Raw genomic sequence first — 23,278 nt, forward strand, 5'->3', positions numbered from 1 at the left:
TCCAGCAAGGACATCGTCTTCAGCCACGCCACCGGACTCCACTGGACGGACCACAGCTGCGTCCACTTCAGCTTCAGAAGAACCACGATCCACCACCACCAGCAACAGGTTGCACGAAGAAGCTGGAACAAGATCACAGCCGACCAACTCACCGCATCCCTGAGCCAGCACCCTCCCGCCAGCTCAGCGAACCCCAACCAGGCCGCCGACAACCTCACGAAGTGGATCAGCAACTGCGCAGATGACCTCGCTCCACTGAGGACCCCGCCCAGCAGACCCGGCAGCAAGAAGGCCCCATGGTTCACCGACAAACTTAAGAGCTCCAAGAAGAACTGCCGAGCCCTCGAGAGAGCCTGGCGAAGAGACCCAACACCAGACAACATGACCACCCTCAAGCTCGCCACCCGAAAGCACCATCAACTGATCCACACCACCAAGAAAACAGCATACAAGGAACGGCTGGACAACAACGCACACAACAGCAAGGAACTCTTCACCATCGTCAAAGAGCTCGCCAACCCCAACGCCGGAAACAACGACATCACCCCATCGCAAGACCTCTGCAACTCCCTCGCCTCTTACTTCCACAACAAGATCGCTGACATACACAACAGCTTCAGCACACAACCAACGCTCCCCATGTCCGCACCAATGCCCCCCACCACCACCCTCAGCGCCTGGACCCCGATCAGCACCGAAGACACCATCCACACGATGAACTCCATCCACTCCGGATCTCCAACCGACCCCTGCCCTCACCACGTCTTCAACAAGGCCGACGCTATCATCGCACCCCACCTGCGGGACATCATTAACACCTCCTTCGACACCACCACCTTCCCGGAGAGCTGGAAGCACGCCGAACTCAGCGCTCTATTGAAGAAACCAACAGCGGACCCCACCGAACTCAAAAACTACCGCCCAATCTCGCTCCTCCCGTTTCCAGCCAAAGTCATCGAGAAGACCATCAACAAGCAACTGGCCGCCTTCCTCGAGACGAATGGATCCCTCGACCCCTCACAGTCTGGCTTCCGGGCCAACCACAGCACCGAGACCGCCCTCATTGCAGCCACCGACGACATCCGAGCCCTGCTTGACAATGGAGAAACAGCGGCCCTCATCCTCCTGGACCTCTCCGCGGCATTCGACACTGTCTGTCACCGCACCCTAGTGCAGCGCCTCAGCAACGGGATCCAGGAGAAGGCACTGGAGTGGATCATCTCCTTCCTCGCTGGAAGGACACAGAGAGTCCGCCTACCCCCGTTCAGATCAGAAGCCACCGAAGTCATCTGCGGCGTCCCTCAAGGCTCCTCGCTCAGCCCCGCCCTCTTCAATGTCTACATGAGCCCTCTCGCAGCCATCGCACGCCAACACAACCTCAACATCATCTCCTACGCCGACCACCGCCAGAGCCAACCTACACGAAGGGATGAAAGACGTAGCCGAGTGGATGATGACCAGCCGCCTGAAACTGAACTCAGACAAGACGGAAGTCCTCATCCTGGGCTCCTCGCCCTCCGCCTGGGATGACTCCTGGTGGCCCCCCGCCCTGGGCACCGCACTCAAACCGACAGACCACGCACGCAACCTGGGCTTCATCCTGGATTCCTCCCTCTCCATGACCAGACAAGTCAATGCCGTCTCCTCGTCCTGTTTCAACATCCTGCGCATGCTACGCAAGATCTTCCGGTGGATCCCCACCGAGACCAGGAAGACGGTCACCCAGGCCCTCGTCACCAGCCGTCTGGACTACGGCAACGCCCTCTACGCCGGAACAATCGCCAAGCACCAGAAGAGACTCCAGCGAATCCAGAACGCCTCAGCCAGACTCATCCTCGACATCCCCCGACACAGCCACATCTCCGGACACCTGAGAGACCTGCACTGGCTCCCGGTCAACAAGAGAATCACCTTCCGGCTCCTCACCCATGCACACAAAGCCCTACACAACCAAGGCCCAAATTACCTCAACAGCCGCCTCAACCTCTACGCTCCCACACGCCAGCTCCGATCGACCAGCCACGCCCTCACCACCGTCCCCCGCATCCGAAGAGCCACAACAGGAGGAAGGTCCTTCTCCTACCTGGCCGCCAAGACCTGGAACTCCCTCCCGACCCACCTCCGCCTGACCCAAGACCACTTTGCCTTCAGGAAGCAGCTCAAGACCTGGCTGTTCGAGCAGTAGCGGACCCCCCCCCCCTCCCAAAGCGCCTTGAGACCCTCCAGGTGAGTAGTGCACTATATAAATGCGATGATTGATTGATTGATTGTACAGTGGTGTAAGAGGTTGTGCTGTGATAGATTTAAGTTTTAGGGTAGTGCAATGGTATTTGGGTAGTGTAAGGGGTCATGCTGGGGTAGTCTTCCATTATGGTGCTGTGGTTTTATGTAGTGTACGGAGTCATGCTAGGGATCGTGTTTTAGGGTTTAAGATAGTGCAGTGCTCTTTGTGTAGTGTAGGAGGTCGTGGTAGGGTAGTGTTCCAGGAAAGAACATTGGTGTTTGGGTAGTGTAGGAGGTTGTGCTGGGGTAGATTTAAGGTTTAGGGTAGTGCAATGGTGTTTGAGTAGTGTAGGCAGTCATGCTGGAGTCATGTTTTAGGGTTTAGGGTACTGCAGTAGTGAATGGGTGGTGTAGGTGATCGTGCTGGAGGTAGATTAAGCGTTTAGGGTAGTGCACTGGTCTTTGTGTAGTGTAGGAAATCAACTGCTGAGCCCTCGAGAAAGCCTGGAGAAGGGATCCTACACCGGACAACAGGACCACCCTCAAGCTGGCCACCCGGAAGCACCACCAGCTGATCCGCGCCGCCAAGAAAACTTCATTTAAGGACCGGCTGGACAACAACGCACACAACTGCAAGGAACTCTTCAACATCGTGAAAGAGCTATCCAACCCCAGCGCAGGAAACAACGACATCACCCCATCGCAAGACCTCTGCAACTCCCTCGCTTCATACTTCCACAACAAGATCGCGGACATACACAACAGCTTCAACAACCAACCAACGCACACCAAGACCGAACAACCACCCCCCACCACCACCCTCCACGCCTGGACCCCGATCAGCACCGAAGACACCATCCGCCTCCTCACCCACGCACACAAAGCCCTACACGACCAGGGCCCGAGCTACCTCAACAGCCGAATCAACTTCTACGCTCCCAAACGCCACCTCCGATCAGCCAACCACGCCCTCGCCGCCGTCCCCCGCATCCGAAGAGCGACTACAGGAGGAAGGTCCTTCTCCTACCTGGCCGCCAAGACCTGGAATTCCCTCCCGACCGACCTGCGCCTGACCCAAGACCACCTCTCCTTCAGGAAGAAGCTGAAGACCTGGCTGTTCGAGCAGTAGCGGCACCCCCCCACCCCCAGCGCCTTGAGACCCTACGGGTATGTAGTGCGCTCTGTATTTATATGTCTGCAAACACATAAACCAACCAAATCATTGTCTCTCAATTTTCCCAAATGGACACTGACTCACAGTGTGATTCTAGACAAATAATATTTCCTATAAATGCAGTAGTAGGGTAGTATAGTGGTGTTTGGGTAGTGTAAGGGGTTGTGCTAGGGTAGGTTTAAGGTTTAGGGTAATGCAATGGTGTTTGGGTAGTGTACTAGGTGGTACTGAGATAGTGTTCTAAGGTAGTACAGTGGTATTAAGGTAGTGTAAGAGGTCATGCTATGGTAGATTTAACATTTAGGATAGTGGAATGGTGTTTGGGTACTGTAGGGGGTCGTGCTGGAGTAGTGTTCTAAGGTAGTGCAGTTGTGTTTTTATGTAGTGTACAGGGTCATGCAAGGGATAGTGTTTTAGAGTTTAAGGTACCGCAGTGATGTTTGTGTAGTGTAGGGGGTTGTGCTGGGGTAGTGTTCTAGGAAAGTACAGTGGTGGTTGGGTAGTGTAGAAGGTTGTGCTGGGGTACATCTAAGGTTTAGAGTAGTGCAATGGTGTTTGGGTAGTATAAGAGGTTGTGTTAGGGTAGTGTTCTAAGGTAGTGCAATGTTGATTATGTACTATACAGGGTAATGCTAGTGATAGTGTTTTACAGTTGTAGGTACTGCAGTGGTGTTTATGTAGTGTAGGGGGTTGTGCTGGGGTACTGTTCTAGGAAAGTACAGTGGTGTTTAGATAGTGTAGGAGGTTGTGCTGGTGTAGATTTAAGGTTTAGGTAGTAAAGTGGTGAATGAGTAGTGTAGGTAGTCGTGCTGGAGGTAGATTAAGGGTTTACAGTAGTGCATTGGTGTTTATTTAGTGTAGGGAATGGTACCGGGGTAGTATCAGTGCAAGACTACATGTACCTATTTGTCTGCATAAACATCAAACATGCATTCCATATATTTCAGAACTGTATTTTACTATTAAAGCTAAAATGTGAGAACACAATACGTTTTTAATTAATTACATGTCAAGAAACACATGAACTACCAAAATGCTCCTCTCAGAGTGATTCCTAAATGCACACAGACTCACTGTGTGATTCTACTCAGGCAACTCTATCCCTTGCATTTTACCAAAACACATTTACCACTCAACAAGACTTTAGGTGACTCTACACATTGCACAAAATGTTCTACTACACATTAGTATAGAGTGCTTCTATCAGAATGATTCCTAAATACACACAAGACTCGCTGTGTGATTCTAGACAAACAACACTATCCATTGCATTTTATCATACACATTTCATAGTTTAGAACGAGTACTGCATTTTAATGTAGAAACTTGAGTAATTTTTGCAAATAAATAAAAAATAACTGGTTTCTAATTCTACCAAAACATGAGAACAGCATAGTTATCTGTCTGCAAACACATAAAATAAACAAATGCTTATCTCAGAATGCTTTCTAAATGCACACACACACAATAGCATTTTAGAGAAAAGAAAGTATTCCCTGCTCTTTAGCAGGACAAACATATTAGTCTGATTAAAATCAAAATGCACCACATAAATCCCCTCACAAATTAATAACTTGCCTTTCTAATTGTTTTGTAGAATAAGAAGTATATCAGTCACACAGCAGATTTTCTTATACAGAATCTCTGTTTTCAACATCTCTCACCAGAACCAAAGAATTGCACAGTTTCCCTCTCATTTTGAACACATATACACCTTCACATCAAATAACATTGCTTCCCACAATAATTCAAAAGCAAACACACATTTCTATTGGTTACACATTTCAATCCTTTCCAAATGACATAAATTTCAACCCTACCCCCAATCTGCCTTCTGCCTGTTACCATAGAAACACTTCATGGAACACTTAACTGAGCACACAGGTTAAAAGTTCATCACACAATGTTGCTAATCACAACAGCAAGTGTGCTTGATTTTTTATTATATCAGCTTATCTTATGTAACGTTCCTTTCTATCAGTTTTTGTTGACCAATAACAATCATGCTTTTAAAAAACAGAAACATGCACCCTAGTTTTCAGAGTAGAATATTCTCAAACAACCAATAATTTATTTTCTTTTTTCAACACTGCATCTTATCCACCATTTCGGAAAAATCTTTTTTTTTTTTTTAAGTTTCAAAGACCTTTATTATGCACATCTGCGAAAACACGGCATCAAGCCTACAACCCAATGGGCCGTCTGCGCGGGACATAATATTCACTCTGTACTTCCAGATTAACACAGCCCATCAGCCGACAACCCTGGGGCCCGGCGGCGTGTCGTGAGAAGACAAATATAAATCAATCAGTCTTAGCAGAATATTCTCAGGCATTTTGGATAGGACATGGATCTGTACACAGTCCCCCCATTCATACCCGCCTTGTTCCAGTATGACAAGAATACAGCAGTCATGTACGCTCTGAGGCCCTGAAATCAAACAGTCATTCAAACAAGAACTCCCCCCTCCCCGATTCCCTTGGCATCTCTATGAAGTGCAGTTGTAAAAACCTTTATTTCCAATGTGTTTGCAGAACGGTCAGGATGCTGTCGATATCTCCACAGATCTCCCCTTCCGTGTCCTCAAGTACTAAGATGGTGTTAGTACCCTGTGCACTCCGTACCACCATTGATAGTGAAATTGTTGTTGCAATCGTCCCGTACCGTCCCTAAGCATCTGTCTGTCCAGACTCTTCAGTTCCCCTTCAAGTTTCTGTATTGTGCGCTGGATGTCTCGTAACACCCCAAAGCTCTTGGCAATACACCAACCCCGGACTGTGGCCTCCCATATCGTCTCAACGCTGTCTACCGTATCTTTATTGCGGGGAAAGAACTCCTCTATGTCGTCCCTCAACTCTTCGCGAAAGACAGAATCTAACAAGGCTGTTGGTTGTAGCCTCCAGGGGCGTCGAGGACAATCATATCCCGGCATGGTCAGTGTAAGCAGTACCAGACAATGATCAGACTGAGTCCTGGCTAAATGTCTGGCATCAGTTATATTAGGGGCCAATTCCCTGGACAAGAAACAGTAGTCGATTTTCGCCCATGTTCCTGTAATAGAGGTAAAGTGTGTCCCCTCCCGAAGCGTGGGGTGTAAATGTCGCCAGCCGTCTATTAGGCCTCCCTCCGCTACAATGCCCTGCAGTATCTCCCTCGTTTTGGGATTGGACATCAGCTCCTAAATATAACAAAGCAAATATTATCAAAAATCAATAAATATTGCTTGAGAAAGAAAATTTTCTTGTAGTTGGAGGGACTGTCAACTTTTTGGTCTATGTGGCTTCAGTCCATCAGATCATCCTCAGGACAAATAACTTTATGCAGGATATATAACCCTCGTTGTATTGAGCAAGCAAAAATGTCTAATAGTGAAGCCAGCAGCGGGTCTTCCTATATTCTTCAAGGGTAAGATACACTTCAATTTAATTGCTGATGCAAAGCCAGGTGTAGCAAAGAATTCGGCCGTATTGCGTCAGCCAACTCCAAGAACATTTTCTTTCTCAAGCAATATTTATTGATTTTTGATAATATTTGCTTTGTTATATTTAGGAGCTAACGTAGGTTATGAACGGTATGCCTAAATCCATTTCTACATCTTTGTCTTAACTTTATCTGCTGATATTTACTTTGTTCAATTGTACCCTTCTCAATTTTAAATTATGTTAAAATTAGATAAATTAATTTTCAATAACTAGGATTTTCTGTGTGCTTTGTGTTTTTTCTTTTTCTTTGTGCCTAGCTAACTATATTGATTTTGGTTGTCTAGTGGGACACCTAGGAGTCTGATTGTTCTTATCTGACTCAAAAATAATTTTGAACTTGCAAAATTAGGGTACATTGGGTTCACCATTCCTCTTTAAACACTTTCTTCAGGGAGAGCAGATGACATGCTGCTCCCCCTAAGGAAAATCAATCTGCTTTCCTATTTGGAAGAGGGAGCAGATTAACCTGCTCTCTCTTCCAAATAGGAAAGCAGTTTGCAATGACAGGGTGGGAGCCGCGAGGCTCCAGCCCTGTCATTGCAAACGGCAGTATCCCGGGGGTGGGCACCCAGGGACACTGCAAGGAGCCGGTACTAGGGGGTGGTTGTGCTCCAGGAGTGGGGCCACGCGGCCCCCCTCCCACACTTTCAAAAAGCCCTGGGGGTGGCGGACCCCGGGCTGGGGTGCCTCAAAGCCCCCCACAATTAATGTTGTGAAGCTTAAGTTAGAGCCCCGGGGGTGGCGGTCCCTGGGGCAGTGTCGGTGGGATTGGGACCGCCCACACTATTTTTTTTAAATGCCCCTGGGATTTTGCCCCCTCGGGGGCTAATAACCTTCAAAGGGCGGAAGCCCACGCTTCGTTATTATTTTCAGCAGCGAGATGCGCAGATCCTGCGCGCATCCCGCGATTTAAAAAAAATAATAATAATAATTTTCGGTTTTGGGGGTCCTACTGGGATCCCATAAGCAGGCCTAGGGGGTCAGGGTGTGTCTACCCTGCACCCTTTTCCCGTTTTGCACACATATTTAACAGACTTCTTCAGCTTTGCTTCTACCGAGGCATAAAATAGCTGCCAACAGTGCCTAGTTTCTAATATTGACAACACTTGACAGCCAATTAGCATTCAGCGCGTGATCGGGAGGGTGCGCTTATGGTGCGCTCACAGTGCACGCAGGGTGCACGGATCCACCGCGCCCATAGATATATAAATGGTTTTAACTGTCGTTTTCTATGGAACTACTGAATGGATTTACACCAAATAAGCAAAAGGCACGAGTCTGAACCAAGTACTACCTCTTTGCCAAATTTGATGTAATTCCGTTCAGCAGTTCGGGCTGTAGCTGCGGCTAAAGGTCCTATGGGAAATTGCATGGGGAAAAGACATTTTGGGACCCCCCTTTTTTCTCGGCCCCCGCATGACGAATCATCCCGAGACTTTCAGGATAGAAGCGGACCGAATCTGGCCAAAAGTTTGCTAAATTTCACAAAGATTTGTCGACTGGCGCCAAAGTTAATCCAAATAGAATGTTGCGGATTTTCTATGGATAATAGGTCCTTACTATAACTACCTATTGGCGACCACCAGTAGGTTATATACATATATATATATATATATATATATATATATATATATATATATATATATATATATATATATATATATATATATATATATATAGATATATATATATATATATATATATATATATATATATATAGATATATATATATATAGATATATATATATATATATTACCTACTGGCGGTCGCCAGTAGGTAGTTATAGTTAGGATTGTTTTCCATAGGAAATACTCTATTTGGAATAACTTTGGCCCTGGTGGATGAGTCTTTGCGAATTTCTCAAAGAAGATGGCTAGGTCCGCTGCACTCCTTCCCTGAAAGTTTGGGGGGGATTGGTCAAGTGGGGGCTGAGATATAAGGGGGGTCCCAAAACGTGTTTTCTCCATGTTATTTTCCATAGGACCTTTAGACTCGGCTACAGTTCGAATGGGTGAATGAATTTATAAGAAATTTGCCAAAACTGTAGAGTCTTGTTCGCAGATTACGCTTTTTTTGGAATGGTGTAAATCCGTTCAGTAGTTGTTGAGAAAATTAAAGTTAAAGTCAATTATATATCTATAGGCGCGCACACGTGCGCGCACCCAAGCGGCTGCGCGTGAGCGGTATTTTTTTTGGCTGCGTGACGTCTGTTAACGTTCGATTCGAAGGAAATCAGGAAGTTTTGTCCGCCATTTTGTCACTGCGAGTAAATATATTGTTCATTTCAAAGCGTTGAAACATGGAAAGGGGAGAAGGTAGAGATTGTCTTGCTGCGTAGCTTTTCTCGGGGTGTGCAGTAAGGCCCTTAAACGCAAAAAGATATAATTTTTCTCCGAAAAAAAAATACGGGGTGCGCGCACCCGGTCGCGCACACCTATTTACAAGAGTGTGAAAATGGAGGTAAATCAGAAGTTTGAGTGCTAAGATATAAGGTGGCTCTGAAAAGAGCCCTTGTGTTAATTGAGTGTTTTCTGCATTTATAAGTAAGTACCGATGCAGAGCCTGATGTTGCAGAGGAAGATTCTGTTTCCCTCATTCGTGAAATGAACACCGTCTCTCCTATAGACGTCTTGCATGTGGTATCGCAAGTTGTTGTGGTAAATAGAACCCATGCTATAATCTCTGAGGAACGCAGAAACAGATTTATTTACATGTCTCCTTGCTTTCTCAAATTGTGCACAATGGTGATTGGACCAATTCCATTTCTGTCTTTGGCATATATTGGAATATACCAAGGCAGATCGAGGAAAAAGTGTCATCAATTGTCGAAAGGTGTCTTTTAGAAGCATTTCCAGACCTACCCCAGTGATTGTGCCTAGATCGTTCCCACCACAGTGCACAATTATAAGGTCTGGTTCTGGGAGATGCATAAAAGTTTTCACCAATGGAATTAATTGGTGACATTTCAATCCTCTTTTGGAAATCCATGTTATGTGTACATTTGGTAAGCTGAGGTTGCAAATTCGTCTGCTTACTGCATATTTTTCACTCCAGTGAATATAACTGTGTCCTATTAGCCAGACCTTCATTTTCAAGGGATTTGTAGTCGTCCTCCGATCGGTTCTGGAAGTGGAATGGTAGTTAGAAGTTAAAATTCTAAATAAAGAAAAAGGAAGAGGCTGGGTGTGGTTAAAAAAATAAAAATGATTGGTTGATTGTAACAAGTGGAGAGTGAACAGGTTAATGTTTATGTTAAACGAAAAGTACTATTGGGTGTGAAAAAACAAGACATGTAACAGAGCAAAAAGATATAATTTTTCTCCGAAAAAAAAATACGGGGTGCGCGCACCCGGTCGCGCACACCTATTTACAAGAGTGTGAAAATGGAGGTAAATCAGAAGTTTGAGTGCTTAGATATAAGGTGGCTCTGAAAAGAGCCCTTGTGTTAATTGAGTGTTTTCTGCATTTATAAGTAAGTACCGATGCAGAGCCTGATGTTGCAGAGGAAGATTCTGTTTCCCTCATTCGTGAAATGAACACCGTCTCTCCTATAGACGTCTTGCATGTGGTATCGCAAGTTGTTGTGGTAAATAGAACCCATGCTATAATCTCTGAGGAACGCAGAAACAGATTTATTTACATGTCTCCTTGCTTTCTCAAATTGTGCACAATGGTGATTGGACCAATTCCATTTCTGTCTTTGGCATATATTGGAATATACCAAGGCAGATCGAGGAAAAAGTGTCATCAATTGTCGAAAGGTGTCTTTTAGAAGCATTTCCAGACCTACCCCAGTGATTGTGCCTAGATCGTTCCCACCACAGTGCACAATTATAAGGTCTGGTTCTGGGAGATGCATAAAAGTTTTCACCAATGGAATTAATTGGTGACATTTCAATCCTCTTTTGGAAATCCATGTTATGTGTACATTTGGTAAGCTGAGGTTGCAAATTCGTCTGCTTACTGCATATTTTTCACTCCAGTGAATATAACTGTGTCCTATTAGCCAGACCTTCATTTTCAAGGGATTTGTAGTCGTCCTCCGATCGGTTCTGGAAGTGGAATGGTAGTTAGAAGTTAAAATTCTAAATAAAGAAAAAGGAAGAGGCTGGGTGTGGTTAAAAAAATAAAAATGATTGGTTGATTGTAACAAGTGGAGAGTGAACAGGTTAATGTTTATGTTAAACGAAAAGTACTATTGGGTGTGAAAAAACAAGACATGTAACAGAGTTGTGGATTGGCAGGTGTTTCTGGAGGGAAAACAGTGTTCTTAGTTTGCTGTAGAACGTTGAGACATGAACTTTTGACCTCTGCCTTCAGCAAGGTGCAGAATGAGGTGTAACCATGGAAACAGCCGGAGATGGCAGTTGGTGATGGGTTCACTCTTTGGTGCCTCTGCATCTGAGTCTGTTCTCTGGTGGCTGGCGGACAACTGTTTGTTATTGTGGAGATGAAAGGGTGATAAGGAGAGAAATACGACATAGCGTCTGGCCTGTAGAAGCGTGGGAGCAGTGATTAACTCTGAGTGAAGCGGAACTGTGTCGGTGCTTAGTAACAGTAAAAAAAAAAATGTTAACAGTGGTATAACTGTCTTTACGGTGCGCGACCTACTAAGAAAGAGTTCACGGGCCGTATTTGGCTTGCAGGTTCTAGTATCAGTAAGTGAGGTCGAGAAAAGAAAATATTCAGGACTTTATTTATAAAGGCCTTGCGCCACCGGTGCGTTACTTTTTCCCATTTTAAAAAATGAGGCACTGGCGGCGGAAGGTCTTCATAAATAAGGTCCTCAGTGACTACAGTTAAGGTTATGTGGAACCCATGAATAGTTTTTCAATATGAAATCATTTCAGTTGAGATTATGGATTAAAAGAGAAACCGTGAATATTTGAAATGTTTATTTAGAAATGTACTATTTTAAAGGCAAATCATTATGTAATATGAGTACAGAAATTGCAAAAAACACAGTAATTGGTATTGTCAGTAGTACATGGAATACAAACGCTATAGTTGAAGAAAAATGAATATAGTTGGAAAAAAACATTGTACAGTCTTATAAGGAAGTATATTATATTTTAATAAATGGAAGAAGGTTTCTGGCCTTTCAGTTTAGGAACGATATATGAAAATGCAAGTGGTTATACATCATTACTTTATGAATCAGCTGTCTAACAACACGAAATCATAATGTCCACTGTTAGTAAAGCAAATAGGTCTGTTCTTCAAAAGAAAATACGGAAAATAACGTGAAGAATATAGAAAACCAAAAGGAAATGAGGACGTCAATGGCTTGTTTGAGAGTTATTGAAGCATTGTTTAGGCAAAATAGGTAGCTTCTGCTTGTAACAGGAAATCAGTTTTATCATTTGAAATTATGTCAGCTATCCAATGGAAAAGAGTAAAGCAGTACTGATGAACTGTTATAATCGGAGCCTCTTTTACCATCAGAGGGCAGCTCGGTGGGTTTTCGATGTAGCTCGCTGTTAGGAAAGAGTTAACCGTCCATTGTGTAGGCAAAGTATGCAGCAAGTGCCCTCTAACATGAAATCATTGTTATCATCTGAAAACATGTTAGCCATCCAATTGAGAAGATGAAAGGAGCATTCATGATCTGTCATTATTGGGGCGTCTTTTACCATCATAGGGCAGCTCAGTGGGTTTTCTCTCTGTTAGGAAATCTTGCGCCGCTGCGAATATATTCCAATGACCCAGAACTCCTTGTATCGCTGCAAACGCCATAAACCCTCCGTTGTAACAAAGCTGTTCATGATCAAGTAACGGATTCATGAGGTGATTGTAATTCGGTTCAGGAGGTACCAAATTGCAGAGACATAAATCCAGGGCCCACGTGAAATCACAGCTCAGGCAATGAAATACAGGCTGCACACAGGTGAAATACGAATATCGAAATGATAATCGATATGAAGTATTCAAAGTTGAGAGTGGTAAGGTGCCGTAGTATAGAAGCATTCTCTGTCGAAATAGTTCTAAGTGGCCCGGCTCGTTTGCGAAGGCAGGAGGGACATCCATTTTGAATTTCCCAAGATGGTACAGGAAATGGCGCAGCACCGCTGGTTGTATAGCAACTCCACAGAATTAGGTCGCCGGCTATGCAGTGGAGAGGAGCAGAATGACTTGATACATTTTCTAGGAGTCTAGTCACTTATATATTGCTTAGTGGTTATTAAAAAAGTAGCTTTTTTTGAACTGGAGGATGCGTTAAAAAATAAGGGAGTGATTTGAGGGAGTTGTAAAGCAAGGTCAATTTTTTTTACATCAATGCTGTTTTCTGTGAATGTTAGCTTAGTGAAAGATATGTGTGTGAGCAGATGCAACGTTCAGTTTTAAATGTGACAATGGCGGTCTTGTTCATGTCTTCCGATTCAAGGTCGGTATTCGCTGCCAAATACAAAGATTAAGAAACGCATGCGTGGGGTACATAGTGTGCATTCTTAAAGGAAAGCAAATGAAGGGTTATTTTTACCGCGTTAGCATTGTCGTTTAAAAAGTTATAGTGATTTCTATTATATGTGAAGAAAGTGTCACTGATGAAGACTGAAAATAAATCCTTATAAATGATATGGACTGGTGTATTTTAGAAAAGGTTTGTAACATTACATGAATTGTGGAAAAAAAATAATGTAATTGAAAGTGTATGGTTTGAAAATGAAACGTAGAGGTTTATAGTTCATGTTTTGAAAGCAGTTCTAGAGGGTCAGATGAAAGTGTATGGTTTGAAAATGAAAAGTAGAGGTTTATAGTTCACGTTTTGAAAGCAGTTCTAGAGGGTCAGATGCATGATAGATTTATTAAAAATAGAACATGTTTTTAAATAGTATTTTGGAAAAAATATGTGCCTTTATGTACTATTTACATTATGTGCCTGTTGCGTATTCTTTGAGTTTTAGTAATCCTGTGTCTTATAAGTTTTCTAGGGGCGGTTTGAGGTTCATGGTGGGTTTGGGCAGGGAGGGTAGGTTGGGGGTTTGTAATAGGGGGTTCGGCTGGGGTGGAGTGCGGAGTTTAGTGAAAAGTGAGGGGGGCGGGGAGTTACGGTGTTTGGTAATGGAGCAGAGTCAGAGGACGCCACATTTGTGTTATGGGGTGCCACGGAAATATGTATTTATTCTCAGAGGTTTATTATATTAAGGATATATATTAGCATGGTGGCTCTTGTCGTTTTGTGGTTCTGTGTATGTTTATAATGCTGGCTCTGTAGTTTTTGTTTATGGACCTTATTACGACACACAGGGGACCTACGTTGCACAGTTGGAGATCAGAGACTTAGGAAATAAAACTTTATAATTGTAAGGGCTGTAAGCGATAGAAATCGCCCGTTCTCGGTGTAAAAAATATCACCGCTATTGGTGGTATTTTCTACGGTGTTATTACTCGAAGGAGAATAGTAACATATATGTGAAATAAAATTATGTAATAGGCTCAGCATTTCACATTATCGCGTGAAAACAAAAGTTGCTTTTACATAGCAATAAGTCTCTTATAATTAAGGGACGGAGTGTATATAGTGCTATTTAGTACTCTGCTATGTGATTGATGTCGAATATTTCATAAGAGGAGGCTTTAAAAGTTTTTCGATAAACTGGTTTTCTAGGGAAGTGGGTGGAGTGTTCCGTGTAAATTGCAGAATAGAAACTAGTAAGAACCAATTGGAAGTGTTGTTTTAAAGTCACATGACTGCACATGCGTGTCTCGACGCGATAGGTGGGTGCGCACCCGGTCGCGCACTATAAGAAAGCGGCGAGAAAATATCAGCTAATATGCTCTTGAAGCTTGTTTTGGTACAAAGAGTTAGTTCTGAAAAGAACTTTTTTTTTTGTTTTTTTTTTTTGGAAACAAGTGTTATGATGGTTTTGATTTCTTAAAGTTGCGATGACATTTTTCAGTATGTCATACTATCCAAATAAAGTGAAGAAATTTAACTTTTCTTGGAGCATTTATGACTCTCAATTGTGTGTTTAATTAGAGTAAAGCTTTGCTCTCCGTATACAAGAAGTTCTCCACAGTTCGTGCATTTCATGTGCACGTTCGCCAGATATGGTCTCAAGTCCATCTCAGCACTCGATGGAGATACAGGTCGTCCACCGGAAGATGTGCTGATTACTTCTGATGGTAATAGCGTGGCCTCCGTTTTTCTTGTCAAAGGTGGTCGCTCATTTTCATCAGATTCGGAAGATGAATGCGGAACGGTAGCCATTGTACCGAAGTCTTCGGGAAGATGTTCGACGTTGTTGTCTCTTGAGAGTAGAAAAGAAAGTGATGGTAGTGGGTGGAGTGCTGCATGTAAATTCCAGAATAGAAACTACCAAGAACCAATTAGAAGTGTTGTTTAGAAGTCACATGACTTCACATGGGAGTGTTAGGTCCTGTACGCGATAGAAGGGTGCGCGCACCCGGTCTCGCACTAAAATAAAGCGGCGAAAAAACATCTTATAATATGCTCTTCGAGCATGTTTTGGTGGAAAGAGTTAGTTCTGAAAAGAACTTTTTTTTTTTTTTTTTTTTTTTGGAAACAAGTGTTTTGATGCATTTGATTTCTTAAAGTTGCTACGATATTTTTCAGTATGTCATACTATCCAAATAAAGTGAAGAAATTTAACTTTTCTTGGAGCATTTATGACTCTCAATTTTGTGTTTAATTAGAGCAAAGCTTTGCTCTCCGTAAACAAGAAGTTCTCCACAGTTGTTGCATTTTATGTGCACCTTCGCCAGACATGGTTTCAAGTCCATTTCAGCACTCGATGGAGATACAGGTCGTCCACCGGAAGATGTGCTGATTACTTCTGATGGTAATAGCGTGGCCTCCATTTTTCTTGTCAAAGGTGGTCGCTCATTTTCATCAGATTCGGAAGATGAATGCGGAACGGTAGCCATTGTACCGAAGTCTTCGGGAAGATGTTCGACGTTGTTGTCTCTTGAGAGTAGAAAAGAAAGTGATGGAAGTGGGTGGAGTGCTGCGTGTAAATTCCAGAATAGAAACTACCAAGAACCAATTAGAAGTGTTGTTTAGAAGTCACATGACTTTACATGCAAGTGTCAGGTCCTGTACGCGATAGGAGGGTGCGCGCACCCGGTCTCGCACTAAAATAAAGCGGCGAAAAAATATCTCATAATATGCTCTTGGAGCACGTTTTGGTAGAATGAGTTAGTTCTGAAAATAACTTTTTTTTTTTTTTGGGGGGAAAGAAGTGTTATAATGCTTTCGATTTCTTAAAGTTGCTACTACATTTTTCAGTATGTAATAGTTTGAAAATTAAGTGAAGAAATTTATCTTTTCTTGGGGCATTTGTGACTGTCAATTTTGAGTTTAATAAGAATGAGGCTCTGCTCTCCATACAAAAGAATTTCTCCACACTTGTTGCATTTCATATGCACCGTCGCAAGATATGGTCTCAAGTCCATCTCAGCACTCGATGGAGATACAGGTCGTACACCAGAAGATGTGCTGGCCACCTCTGATGGTAATAGCGTGGCCAGGGCTCTTGTCGATGCTTTTGCATAATGCTCAGGATGCCTTTGTTTAACATGCCGCTGCATGGTGTGTGCAGAAAAGGAATATTTTTTATTTGGATTTCCCCTTGAGAGCTCCGAATTGCATATCGTGCAGGTTACTTTTGGCGCATTCACTTTCTTTTGATCTTCAGGATAAGTGAAAAATTGCCAAATGAAAGATTCCTTTTTTCTTCTTAACGGTGGTCGCTCATTTCCTTCAGATTCGGAAGATGAATCCGGTAGGGCAGCCATTTCAGCAAAGTCTTCCGGAAGATGCTCGACGTTGTTGTCTCTTGAGAGTAGAAAAGATTGTGAGGAAAGTGGGTGGAGTGCTTCGTGTATATTCCAGAACAGAAACTACTAATAACCAATTGGAAGTTTTGTTTTCAAGTCACATGACTTTACATGCGCTTCTCAGGACGTGTAGGCGGTGACACTATCTAGTTACGAACGTGATTACATACTTAGGAACTAGCATTCAAAAAAACTATGAAATTCACTGAAAAAACCATAGGTTTTACACACGTTATAGTTAGGAAGTAGCATTTGAAAAACCTATGAAATTCACTGAAAAAACCATAGGTTTGACACCAGTTATAGTTAGCTGGAAATTTTACTGACATAAAACCAATGAAATTCCACGTTATAGTTAGTTGGACTCACTATAACTTGCGCGTGTAATGCACTGCTGATGACATTACATATTACATCACTCATGACATGGTCAGTGACATCACTTATGACACCATCCAGTGAATGTGTGTCTTTCTAAAAAATAAATATGTTTTATATATGTATATGTAAAGGTCGAGGGAAGAATAAATGTTTAAATTATTGTCTTAATGAATGTTTTTTCAAAAAGAAATGATTGGATAACTGGCTTATTAAGTGTACCTTAGTGAATACATATATTAGCGAGTAATGTTTAAATATTTGAATATATGTATCAGTGTTTCACTTTGTGAATAACTGGCTGCATGGATTGATGAGTACCTACATGTGTAGGTATTTGGGTTCTTAGATGTTTTTTTAGTATCAGTATGAGTGTTTCTATGGTTTTATGGGGGTATTACTAATCACATAGATGCATGAATGACTACCTCTCTCTTTGTATGTGTTTAGAAGACACCATATGTGCAGGACTGTATGGGTGGTTGAGTGTGTATAGTTTTATATGCAAATAAATGGATGTTCAATAGTTTATTTGCATGTGTGAGTATGTGTGTGAGTAACTTTTGGATGATTGTCGGTGTGTTACAGGATGTATAGGTGTATCACTACATATGATGAGTGAGTATATGTATGAGTGACTATATCGAACTGTTGGTAAATGAGAGAATGTGTATATAGATGGTGGAATTACTGAATTGGTTGTTGTAACTGGTATGGGTATCTCCATTTTTTTGAAAATGTTAATTTCTATTTTCCAATATGTGTTTTAAGGGTTACATTACACTTAAAGGAGGTCTGTCATCAGTGATGTCATAAGTGATGTCACTGACCATGTCATGAGTGATGTAATATGTAATGTCATCAGCAGTGCATTACACGCGCAAGTTATAGTGAGTCCAACTAACTATAACGTGGAATTTCATTGGTTTTATGTCAGTAAAATTTCCAGCTAACTATAACTGGTGTCAAACCTATGGTTTTTTCAGTGAATTTCATAGGTTTTTCAAATGCTACTTCCTAACTATAACGTGTGTAAAACCTATGGTTTTTTCAGTGAATATATATATATCCACCAACAAGCTCACTGATTCCTGCAAGCTCGAGCCACACCAATCCAAGTTGGGCAAAAGGTATTTTATTAATTCAAGGCAAAAAAGACCCGTTTCGCACTATCCAGGTCTTGGTCACATTACTTTAGTTCAAAGTTCAAGTTTTTATACATTTACATAGAACTATAGAAAAGACTTGGGATTCATAACATCCCCAACAAAAACGTTAATAGTGAAAAAACATTATTTGTTGTATGTATATTAACATGCACTCAGTTTGTTTAAACATAGGACAAAAGTATAATGTTTAGAAACATATGTGAATGACACATTGAGCATTAACGGTGACTTAACAAATGGTGCAGGATGTAAGGGAAAGTGGTGTCAACATCCCAAGTGGTTGTACAGTTAAGTTCATCATAAAAAATATCGCTAAATTACACACCCCTGTCCTCAGCATATGATTTAAAGAAACTTTTGTGTGTGCAAAGCAAATAACATTAATGGGTAAAGTACCCTATCTTATCATTGGGCATCCTTATCTCTGAGGGGCTCATTACAGAGATCATGCAGGGTTTAGTACCCTTACTCACAATACTAGTATACCATCAAAAGTCCGTCTATATTATTATTGTTGCCCAAAACATGTCTAGAAAATGAGATTGTGATTGTAGTAGCACCTAAAACTCCGTGCTTCTAGCTCATAACGGTAGTAATGGTGACCCACAAGCTCCATGCGTCCAATCTAAGGGGAACAATCAGAGGCAAAGAAAAGTTAGTCGTATGTTTGGTCAAACATATGTAGACAACAGTCATAATTGATAGGAGTAATACCCATTGAATAAGCATTATGGACACTCCATATGCATAAAAACAAAAATGAGAAAAAATCATGACTTAGTTCAACACCGCTTCTAAATGAAATTCAACACCTGGCAAACATGTTGTACAATTGTGAAGGGATACAGAAAGTAAAATGTAACAGGGATGGGATAAGTGACAAAATAATGACTGTTAACAAGTTAAAATGTAAACAGAACTCCAGTTTCTGGAAGGTGCAATAGGAGACTTTTTTCCATTCAAGTTATAGATGCACATGCACATGCATCTCTTAGTCATTATTAATCCCAAACGGAATAACACTGCCAGCCTGCAAAATTATTCTGGATTCTGTTCTGCGTAAGGCTAGGATCCTATTTCCACCTCTAGGGTTTTTAGGGAGGGTGTCTAGAGCAAAGTATTTCGCCTTTGTCCAATCACCATCATGTTCTTGATTGAAATGTCTGGCCATGCTGTAGCTGAAGTCTTTATTGGTAATAGCACAACAGTGCTCTAGTATCCTTTTCTTGACTGGGAAGGTGGTTGAGCCTATGTACCACTTGCCACACGGGCAAGTGATTACATAGACTACAAAATCTGTACTACACTGTATGTTCTTCCGGATATGTTTTAGAAAAAATTAGGGGCCCCTGCCTTAAAGGATAAACCCTGGCAAGGAAAAACTGTTTTTGAAAAATCAATTATTGGCACCGGGTTTTGTGCATGTTTTTACACATCCTATAGACGCCTATTTTTGTCTAATGTAATTCAACTGACACTTTTGCTTCTGATTACATTTTATTTTATTAAATACTTTTTTCTTATTTCTTATATATCACTTTTTCTGTGCAAATTGTCAAATCTTATTCACAATACAAAATTCAAAATTCATTAGATACAATACTGTTGCTCATAATTATATACAGAAAAATGTCCTTCAACGCGTTCCGGCAAAGCCTTCCTCAGGAATTCTGTATATATTCTGTATCATTATAATGGTGGCTCCAACTCCTTACAGGTGGAATTGTTATTTTTACTGGCATATAGTATTACTCGGGGACTGGGACTATGGTAGTTTCACCTCTAACAACAATAGGAATTGTTAAAATACATCAGGAAATCTTTCTGTCACAACTTACACCTAGATACACTTTAGGACATTTTTAATTATGTCGACAATAGCTTTTGGTTCCATCTGCATTAATTACTCATATTGCATTCACAATGCTAAAATTAGGGGAGATTTTTTAAGTCGTTGTAGCAGATAAAAACATTAAAAACACATATTAAGTGCCTTTATTTAAACAAGGGCCGTATCATGTTGTAGGCTCCATCTTAAAATGGCGGAGCCGTTAATCTCATCGGCACACAGCACTTCCCACAGTATTATGACTCTAGAAGATATCGCGAGAAGTAACATTGTGTCGCGATGACTATCAGCCCTAAAAAGACCGAGTAGGCCAGCACGCCAAGATCGAGACGACGATACGCTGCCATGGCCTGGGACGCTTTGTTACCAATTATCAAGTAAGGAAGATTAGTTTAATAACCTTGAACGCTTAGAGTCGCTAGGACCTTGTACCCAGCTTGAGGTTAACGTACGTTTTAGCGGTCTGTCGTGTACGAAATAGTGGAATAGATAGAATGCACTTTTTAGCATGAATGGCATTCTAGGTCCTTTAAGTTAAAATCATTGGGGTTTAGTACCCGCAATATTCCTGATATAAACAGGTTGTTTATTTAAATGTCCATGGAGTGAGTAGGCTACACGCCTTAGATCGTTTTTACTTGGCTTGTTGTGGACCAGAGCCCACTCTGTGTATAAAATATATGCCGGGGATAGGGAGGCCATTATGTCCGGGCTTTTAGTAATCACGTTAATTTCCCTAGAAGCAGTATGTGTATTTAAGCATCCATGGGTGAGTAGGCTACACGCCTCAAACCGTTATCACTTAGCCTGTTATAGATCAGAGTTCTCTCTGTACGTAAAGAATATGCAGGGGATAGGAAGGCCATTATGTGCGGGTTTTCAGGAAACACGTTAATTGCCCTATATGAGAGCAAAGATTATAGAATCGTTACGCCATAGAATTGAACTAAGCCCTTATAGCGCTTGTTAATTATATATTTTACAGGTGAAGTTTACAACTTTAAAGTGACACGCTTTGAAACTGGCACATCTTTGGACCACTGGCCCTCACTTTAGAGATTATCAGGTACTATTGTTTAATCTACTTTAGGGGAAAAGTATAAAATTCGATTCTTATAGAAGCCTGGAGGTTAATATTGCAATCTGCCCTGTTTTGTAGATCGAACAAGGGACTAAGATCCACAGGAGAACTAAGAGACCTGTTGCTGCACAATAATATTTGCGTTGTGTGAACACATTCATACTCATACATCATAGGTATGTACATGGGAGGTCTAGAGGATAAGCAAATGCCTTCGGCATTTCATCCTGTTACTTATTAATAGGACCCTCTCTTTACCTTACCTATTAGATCTTAATGTGGTCTCTATACCATTGCGTTGCCTGGTGGGAGAGGATTAGTCATCTATTGCAGTTGATTCACGTAGGCGCTCCGGCCGATTCTGGGGTCGGTTACTGCGTTATCTTAAACAGGTAATTGAAATGAGGAATAACAAACAGAAAATGACCAATTTGAGACCATAACGAATGACATTAATGCAATAGGCTTATATATCTCCCTTTTTCCCCAGTACCTTCATCTATTGCCCAGTCAGATAACCTATAGGATAGCATACTGGTGTAGAGCTAAGGACATAAACTTAATCAGTAGACACCCAGCTTTTGAACTCACAGACTGGTTATAATTGGAACACACATTTTTCTTTAAACCCATGCCCTTATTATTTTAATACTTGTATCATGGACTAATGACACATTGGTGGTTTAATAATAAGAAACTGAATATATAATATGAGACAGCGATGATGCTATTTAAAATATCTTTAGTGTCAATACAAGAGTCTTCGAAAGCATTAACGTTGCCAACTTAAATGTCCTATTGTATATATATTTATTGGTAGAAATGAGTGTACATAGCATGTATAAATAGAAAACAAGCTGTATAGTAATACAAGTGGTGTGTAGGAATTTTGTATTGTAACTAGGAAATGCAATGTGTATATAATGTGTATATATGTATATATGTAGAATGTTGTTATATAGTGATATGTGAAATAATGGTATATATATCATTTAGAGATAGTGACTAGGCCTCACCCTCATAGTCTGTTGATTGTCTAGTTTAATAATGACGTATACTGAGTAGAGATGTAAAAAACAACAATCCACTTGATGCTGATAATGTATAAACACAGCATTTAATTAATTGACACAACTTTTTATTTTTTAGTTATCATTGATACAGAATATATACAGAATTCCTGAGGAAGGCTTTGCCGAAACGCATTGAACGAAATGTTTCTGTATATATTTATGAGTAACAGTATTGTATCTAATGAATTTTGAATTTTGTATTATGAATAATATTTGACAATTTGCACAGAAAAAATAATATATAAGAAATAAGAAAAAAGTATTTAATAAAATAACATTTATTCAGAAGCAAAAGTGTCAGTTGAATTACAGTAGACAAAAATAGGCGTCTATAGGATGTGTAAAAACATGCACAAAACCAGGTGCCAATAATTGATTTTTCAAAAACTGTTCTTCCGGATATACCACTTCCTGTTGGTTCTCTGCAGTGTAACCTCTTTCACATTCTCAATGTGACTACAAGCCTTACATTTACCACGTCTGTAGAATCCTCCCAACCTGTCTAGCCATTTCAATTTCTGATGTTCCATGTGACTCCTGACGATCTTATCCCTCATAGACGGACCTTTCCTATCCATTATCGCTGGGTGTGAGTCCAGTTTCTCTTTGAGTAATCTATCTTGTGTGAGGATGTCCCATCTCATTCTAATTATCTTGCTGAATTGATTGGATTGGGAGTTATATGTCGTAATGTGTCTTATAGAGGAATCTGTTTCTGATTGTTTAATCCTAGGTGCTTTATATAGGGCTTCACTCCTTTCAATCTCATCTGCTCTTCATTCACCTATTTTGAGGGGATACCCTCTGGCTCGAAATCTTTGTGATGTATATATATGAAGGATCTTTAGTATTATGTGGTTGACCAGATGGATAAAAGCAGAAGGGGTGGGAATTGTGAACGGAAGTTAAGACCACTTGAGTCTCGATACCTCCTTTTATTTAACACCAAGAACCCTTTTTGGCTTAACACAGATGAGGGTCTTTCTGCGCACTTAAGTATTTCAACAATGTTGTGATCAGCTCCCCAGTTTTTAGATCAAATAAGTT

At 41.5% G+C, this 23,278-nt stretch overlaps 1 protein-coding gene across 1 annotated transcript in view; it reads left to right on the forward strand.

Moving 5' to 3' along the window:
* The window catches only part of LOC147692327 (gastric inhibitory polypeptide receptor-like), a 1,656,621-nt gene that overhangs the window by 1,436,536 nt on the left and 196,807 nt on the right, over positions 1-23,278 (forward strand). The gene's annotated exons all lie outside the window — the stretch shown is intronic.

Source organism: Lissotriton vulgaris, chromosome 9 (genome assembly GCF_964263255.1).
Source record: "Lissotriton vulgaris chromosome 9, aLisVul1.2, whole genome shotgun sequence".
NCBI classification, from domain to species: domain Eukaryota; kingdom Metazoa; phylum Chordata; class Amphibia; order Caudata; family Salamandridae; genus Lissotriton; species Lissotriton vulgaris.